Raw genomic sequence first — 6,782 nt, 5'->3', positions numbered from 1 at the left:
ATGATCGTATCCGGAACGGAGGGGTCACAGTCGATGACCACAGTGGGATAGAAGACATCAAAGGTCTGCCTGAAACAAATTGCATCCCCCCTCCAACGGTACAACAGCGATTACTGCGAACTGCACTAAACTGAACTGAACTCTGCGTCACTTAAGACTGATCATTTTACCCCTAGACTGTGATAGAGATTGGTTGATTCCTATTACCCTAGTTCTGTGTATATGTGTGTATTATCATTGCTAACCTGTCACATTCATATCCTTACGATCAGAGTATTGTATTATTTGTTTCTTTAATAAAACTTTATTAGTTCCTAGTATTCCAGACTCCAATGAGTGTTCCATTTCTGCTGGTTTGGCAACCCAGTTACGGGGTACGTAACATAAGTGGAGGCTCTCCGGGACTTTGAACACCAAATTTGGGACTGGGTAAATTGATTGGGTTATAATTCCCGAAAGAAAGAAAGGGCAAACAGCAGAAATGGAGACAGAGGAATTTCTAAAGGTGCCAACCTTGGAGGCATTAGAGGATGCCAGGAAATCAGAATTGGCGACTGTTGCCAAACGGTTGAATCTTTTTAAGGGGAAGCAGACAATGAGGAGAGCGGAGATGAACAGAGCTATCATTGAGCATTATGTATCTAAAGGTGTGTTTCCCCAAAGGCTGCTGGAGGTGGTATCTATGAGCAAACCTGGTGGAGAAGCAGTACAGCTGCAGATGGAAAAATTGAGACTCGAGCATGAGTTCCAGATAAAGCAGCTGGAACGAGAAGGGAGAGACAGACAGTTAGAACAGCAAGAGAGAGAGAAACAGAAGGAAAGGGAATTTGAGCTGGAGAAGTTAAGGATGACGCTAGTGCAGGGCCCCATGCCGAACCAAGGTGGAGGGTTCAGGGCGACCCAGGAGGTTAGGCTGGTTCCCCCATTTGAGGAGGCCGATGTTGATCGGTACTTTCTACATTTTGAAAAAGTTGCTGTAAGTCAGGACTGGCCGAGGAATAAGTGGGCTGTTTTGCTTCAGAGCGTACTTAAAGGGAAGGCTCAGCAAGCTTACTCGGCATTGTCCGCAGAAGATGCCTAGAGGTATGATGTGGTGAAAGAGGCTATACTCAGGATTTATGAGTTGGTCCCGGAGGCATACCGGCAGAGGTTCCAGAATGTGAGGAAGCGGTGGGGCCGCATGTATTTAGAGTTTGCCAGTGAGATGCAGATGTATTGTGAGCGTTGATGCGCCTCGAAAGGGGTCAGTGGGGATTATGAAAGACTGCTACAGCTAATACTGATTGAGCAATTTAAAGGTTGTGTCCCTGAAGGTATGAGGCCCTATCTAGATGAGAAAGAGGCATAAACCTTAGCCGCAACTGCTAAGTTAGCGGATGAGTACGCATTAACACACAAAACGAAGTTTACCCCGAGTAAAAGCTACCAGAAGGGTAGTCGAGAGGGCGGAGAGAGTCCGCTGGAAAAGCCAGAAAGTAAGCCAGGGACTAGTGAGAAGGATAAGGAAGACAAGAAGCAGTTTGGTAGGAAGTCTCCTGGGGTCGTATGCTATAATTGTGGGAAAGCCGGTCACTTTGCACCTAGGTGCTTTGCCCCAAAGAAGGAGACGGGGAAAGGAAAAACGACGACTCTGACTGGCTGTATTGAGCCGGCAAACAAACTGCTAGGGGAGAAGCGGTCTGATAGAGTTCAGAAAGGGCGCAAGAAGTTTATTTTGGCCGGATTGGTGTCGGTGAAGGAGGGGTCAAACCCAGTTCCAGTACGGATCTGGAGAGACACTGGAGCTTGTCAGTCACTGATCTTAAGGAGTGTTTTAGACTTTAGTTCTGAGACCGAGACTGGGGAGGTCAGGGTGATAAAAGGCATTGGGAAAGGGACTGAAGCAGTACCTTTGCACCAGATACACCTAAAAAGCAACTTGGTCTCCGGACCGGTCACGATAGGGGTGAGGCCCGAACTATCGATGGACGTGGAGGTCTTACTCGGTAATGACCTCACTGGCGGAGAGGTGTACCTAGTAGAAAGATTGACAAGCAAACCTGCCAGGATTGAAGACCCGCCCATAGACTCACAGGTTTATCCCGTTTGCGCAGTGACTCGGCGCAGGTCCAGAAAGGCTGCCGATGTGAATATAGATTTAGCTGAGATGTTTTTACCAGCCTTGTACCAGGACGGGTTAGAAAGTGAGAAGAAGGAGCATAGTGGAGCGGAAGGAAGTGAGGGAGTTGAGGTAGACTTATCATTGGCAAGGAAGGAATTTATACAGGCACAGGAGCGAGACGAGCAGCTGATGGTTTTGACGGAGACAGCGCTCTCTGAAGCAGAATTAAAAAGGGAGCCGGTGGGCTATTATGTGAAGGAGGGAGTACTAATGAGGAAATAGAGACCAAGTACAGTGCCCACAGATGAGGAGTGGGGGGTGGTACACCAGGTGATAGTGCTGAAAATTTATAGGGACGAGATCTTTAACCTGGCCCACAAGGTACCCCTCGGTGGACATTTTGGGGTGAGGAAGACAGTCGATAGAATTATGAAAGAGTTTTACCGGCCGAACATGAGGAAGGATATTGTTGAATATTGTAGGCAATGTCATTTATGCCAGGTGGTAGGAAAGCCAAATCAGGTCCTGCCTAAAGCGCCCCTTCAACCGATACCCGCTTTCGGGGAACCTTTCTCCCGAATAATCGTGGATTTTGTTGGTCACCTGCCCAGAACTGCGAGTGGGCGAAAGTATGTGATGACTATGATGTGCGCCGCCACCAGGTTTCCGGAGGCTGTGCCCCTAGCAAGCGCCAAGGCTCCTGCAGTGGTAAAGGCGCTTGTGAAATTTTTCACTATGGTGGGGCTGCCCAGGGAAATCCAGTCAGATCAGGGGAGTGTCTTCACATCTCACACATTCCGACGGATGTTGGATGAGATGGGAGCAAAGCAGATTTTGGCCTCCGCGTACCACCCAGAGTCCCAAGGGGCGTTGGAAGGATTTCACGCAACATTAAAGACCATGATTAAAATTCACTGTCAAGAGAACGCTAGGGGCTGGGATGATACCTTGCTTCTTCTGCTATTTGCCGTAAGGGACACGGTTCAGGAGTCATTGGGGTTCAGCCCATTCGAGCTCATCTTCAGTCATCGGCCCAGAGGCCCCCTGAGCTTACTGAAAGAGCAATGGTCCAGTCCGGCAGTCCAAGTCAATGTGATTGATTATGTTTTAAAATTTCGTGAGAGGCTTAAAAGGATCTGTGACCTTGCCAAAGAAAATCCACGACACTCCCAAACTAAAATGAAACAATGGTATGATAGGCGTGCCCACGAACAAGTGTTTCAAGTGGGCGATCGGGTCTTAGTTCTGTTCCCAGTGGTAACCAACCCCCTCCAGGCGAGATTCCACGGTCCGTACAAGGTAATTAAAAAGATAGACCCTTTGAATTATGTTCTCGAAACGCCGGACAGGCGTAAACCCATACAGTTGGTACACATTAACATGTTAAAAGCTTACCACGATCAGAAAGCAGATCTAGTTGGTGTTATCACGAAAATTAATGAGACTGGGGTGTCAAATGATAAGGGGAAAACCCATCTTGAAAAGATAAATATGGTGCCGACCAGATTGGAGAACTCTATTGTTTTGGCTAATTTTGCTGATAAGGTCTCTCACCTAACCCCCAAACAGAGCGAGCCACTGATAAAGCTAATTAACCAGCCCGCAGACATATGTCTGGATGTCCTGAGGCGATGCAAAGGGACAGTGCATGATGTTGTTGTCACCTCAGACCAGCCTATTAAACAACACCCCTATAGGATGAACTTGGAGAAGGGCAAGCTAGTGGAGAAAGAAATTGAACACATGCTAGCCATAGATATTATTAGGCCATTCAAATCGGAATGGGTGTCCCCGTGTGGTTGTCCCAAAAGTTGATGGGAGCATACGATTCTGTACAGATTACAGAAAAGTGAACGCCATCACAAAAACTGATGCTTACCCCATCCCAAGGGTAGACGATTGCATCGATAAAGTGGGGAGAGCTAAGTACATCACAAAGATCGATTTGCTAAAAGGGTACTGGTGTGTTCCTTTAACCGACTGGGCTAGAGAAATCTCAGCATTTGTCACTCCCTCCGGTTTATACGAGTATAATGTTTTACCTTTAGGCATGAAAAACGCCCCAAGGACCCTCCAGAGGATGATTAATTCAGTGATAAAAGGGTTAAAGAACGCAGAAGCGTATATTGATGATTTAGTGGCCTGGAGTGACACGTGGGAGGAGCACATTGTGGTAGTAGAGGAACTGTTTAAACACTGTCTGAAGCCAACCTGACAGTGAACCTTGCAAAAAGTGAATTCGGCCACGCGAAGGTCACTTATCTGGGATTTGTGGTAGGACGGGGGCAGCTGGCACTGATGCAGGCTAAGGTGCAGGCTATCTCTGAAGTCCCCACCCCGACAGACAAGGGAGCCCTGAGAAGGTTCTTGGGAATGGTGGGGTACTATCAGAAGTTTTGCAAAAACTTTGTGGATATTACCTTCCCTCTTACTAAGCTCTTGCCGAAGAATGCGAAGTTTGTGTGGGACGACCTTTGTCAACAGGTCTTCGAGAGTCTGAAGGCGATTTTGTGTCACCATCCTGCGCTGAGTGCGCCTGACTTTTCAAAAACCTTCTCCCTCGCAACAGATGCTAGTGATGAAGCAGCCGGGGCGGTGCTGTTGCAGACAGACAAAGAGGGGGTTGACCACCCAGTGGCTTATTTTTCTAAGAAATTTAATATCCATCACAAAAAGTATTCCACTGTGGAGAAGGAATTACTGGCCATCATACTAGCATTATAACATTTTGAGGTTTATATTTGTCCAGCACAGAAACCACTGATAATTTACTCTGATCACAACCCATTAGTGTTTTTGGCCACTATGAAGGATAAAAATAAAAGGTTAATAAGTTGGAGCCTGGTCTTACAGGAATTTGATATTAAAATGAAACATATAAAAGGAACGGACAATGTGATTGCTTGTCAAGGTGTTGAATCTGAAAGTTCTTTGTATTAGCCGAATAGCTGATGACCCTGTATATTAGTGTGTATCTGATAATGTACATTCATGCCCATGATTTTTACCCCGGTAAAAATCCTTTGAAGGGTAGGGGTGTGACGCCAAACCAAGCTATTGGACGATTGATGCTAATGAGAGAGATAAGAGAGAAAATGGAGAAACATTCAAAATGCTAATAAGAGAGGAGAGAGGGATTAACGGAAAAGAATCACAATTCAGAATATTGACAGACCAGTTGCTTTGAACCTGAACTGTTTGAAGTTTGATGGACAGGTGATACCCCAGCAAGGGATAAAAAGAGCAGGTTGGCTAAGGCATAACACACCACGAGACAACGAGACCCTGGAAAGAGCGGTGTGTCCCCACAAGTGGTGGGAGTTTGGAGGTCCGGCTCGCAGGAATCGACCATAGGCTCACAGGGTGTAAAGGTACGATCGATGGAAACCTGATGTGTGTATCCACCCTTGCCTGGGTGCCGGGTTCACCGCAGAAGAATGACCGTATCCGGAACAGAGGGGTCACAGTCGGTGACCACAGCAGGATAGAAGACATCAAAGGTCTGCCTGAACCAAATTGCATCCCCCCCCCGCCCTCCAACGGTACAACAGCGATTACTGCGAACTGCACTAAACTGAACTGAACTCTGCGTCACTTAAGACTGATCATTTTACCCCTAGACTGCGATAGAGCTTGGTTGATTCCTATTACCTTAGTTCTGTGTATATGTGTGTATTATCATTGCTAACCTGTCACATTCATATCCTTACGATTAGAGTACTGTATTATTCGTTTCTTTAATAAAACTTTATTAGTTCCTAGTAATCCAGACTCCAACGAGTGTTCCATTTCTGCTGGTTTGGCAACCCAGTTACAGGGTACATAACAGTGCTAACATAGAAGACAATTAATATTTATAATGTATAGATACTGTCTTTGAAACTACAGCATCTGGTCAAACTATGGTGCCAGAAGCATCTGGTATTCACAGATGCGCTTTTTAGGAAGCGCATTGTCAAATAGAAGTCTGGTGGCCAAAGTCACTTAAGTGTAAACAAATCATCTACCCAAAAAAAAACTCACTCTAACATGTATTTTCAGAGATTGAGTCTTACCAATGAGATATTGGCAACTTTAGAGGAGCTTCATCCTAGACAATATTTTCCTCAATCACATTTAATAGAGGACTGCCCACACCATTCAAACAAGCTAGTATTATCACTGTATAGCTTACAGAAAGCAATGCATTTTCTTTCAAGTTGTCAAAGAGACCCGAAGAGAAACTAAAAACTGTTTTCCCAGATATAAAATGTGGCCTTTAAAGTTATTCTACCTTAACAAAATTTTAAAGCAAATACTCTTTATAAAGAGGTGCAGTCGACATTTAAGGCCGAGACCCTTCGTCAGGACTAACCCAGTCAGTTAGATTATCAGTTAGTCCTGATGAAGGGTCTCGGCCTGAAACGTTGACTGCACCTCTTCCTAGAGATGCTGCCTGGCCTGCTGCGTTCACCAGTAACTTTTATGTGTGTTGCTTGAATTTCCAGCATCTGCAGAATTCCTGTTGTTTACTCTTTATAAAACAACTTTAAGCTATAGCTAGAAATTCCTCTGGACATTCTCCAATGAGAGCACATCCTTTCACAATGGGGCCTTCATCAATAGTCAAGAACTGACTTATGTTGTCTGGGCAGAACGATGGGCCCCGCAACTCAAATACCTGGTCTGTGCTCACATCACT

Source organism: Mobula hypostoma, chromosome 1, assembly GCF_963921235.1.
Source record: "Mobula hypostoma chromosome 1, sMobHyp1.1, whole genome shotgun sequence".
Taxonomy (NCBI): Eukaryota; Metazoa; Chordata; class Chondrichthyes; order Myliobatiformes; family Myliobatidae; genus Mobula; species Mobula hypostoma.
The sequence above is the reverse complement of the archived record's forward strand: the minus strand, read 5'-3'. Positions refer to the sequence as shown.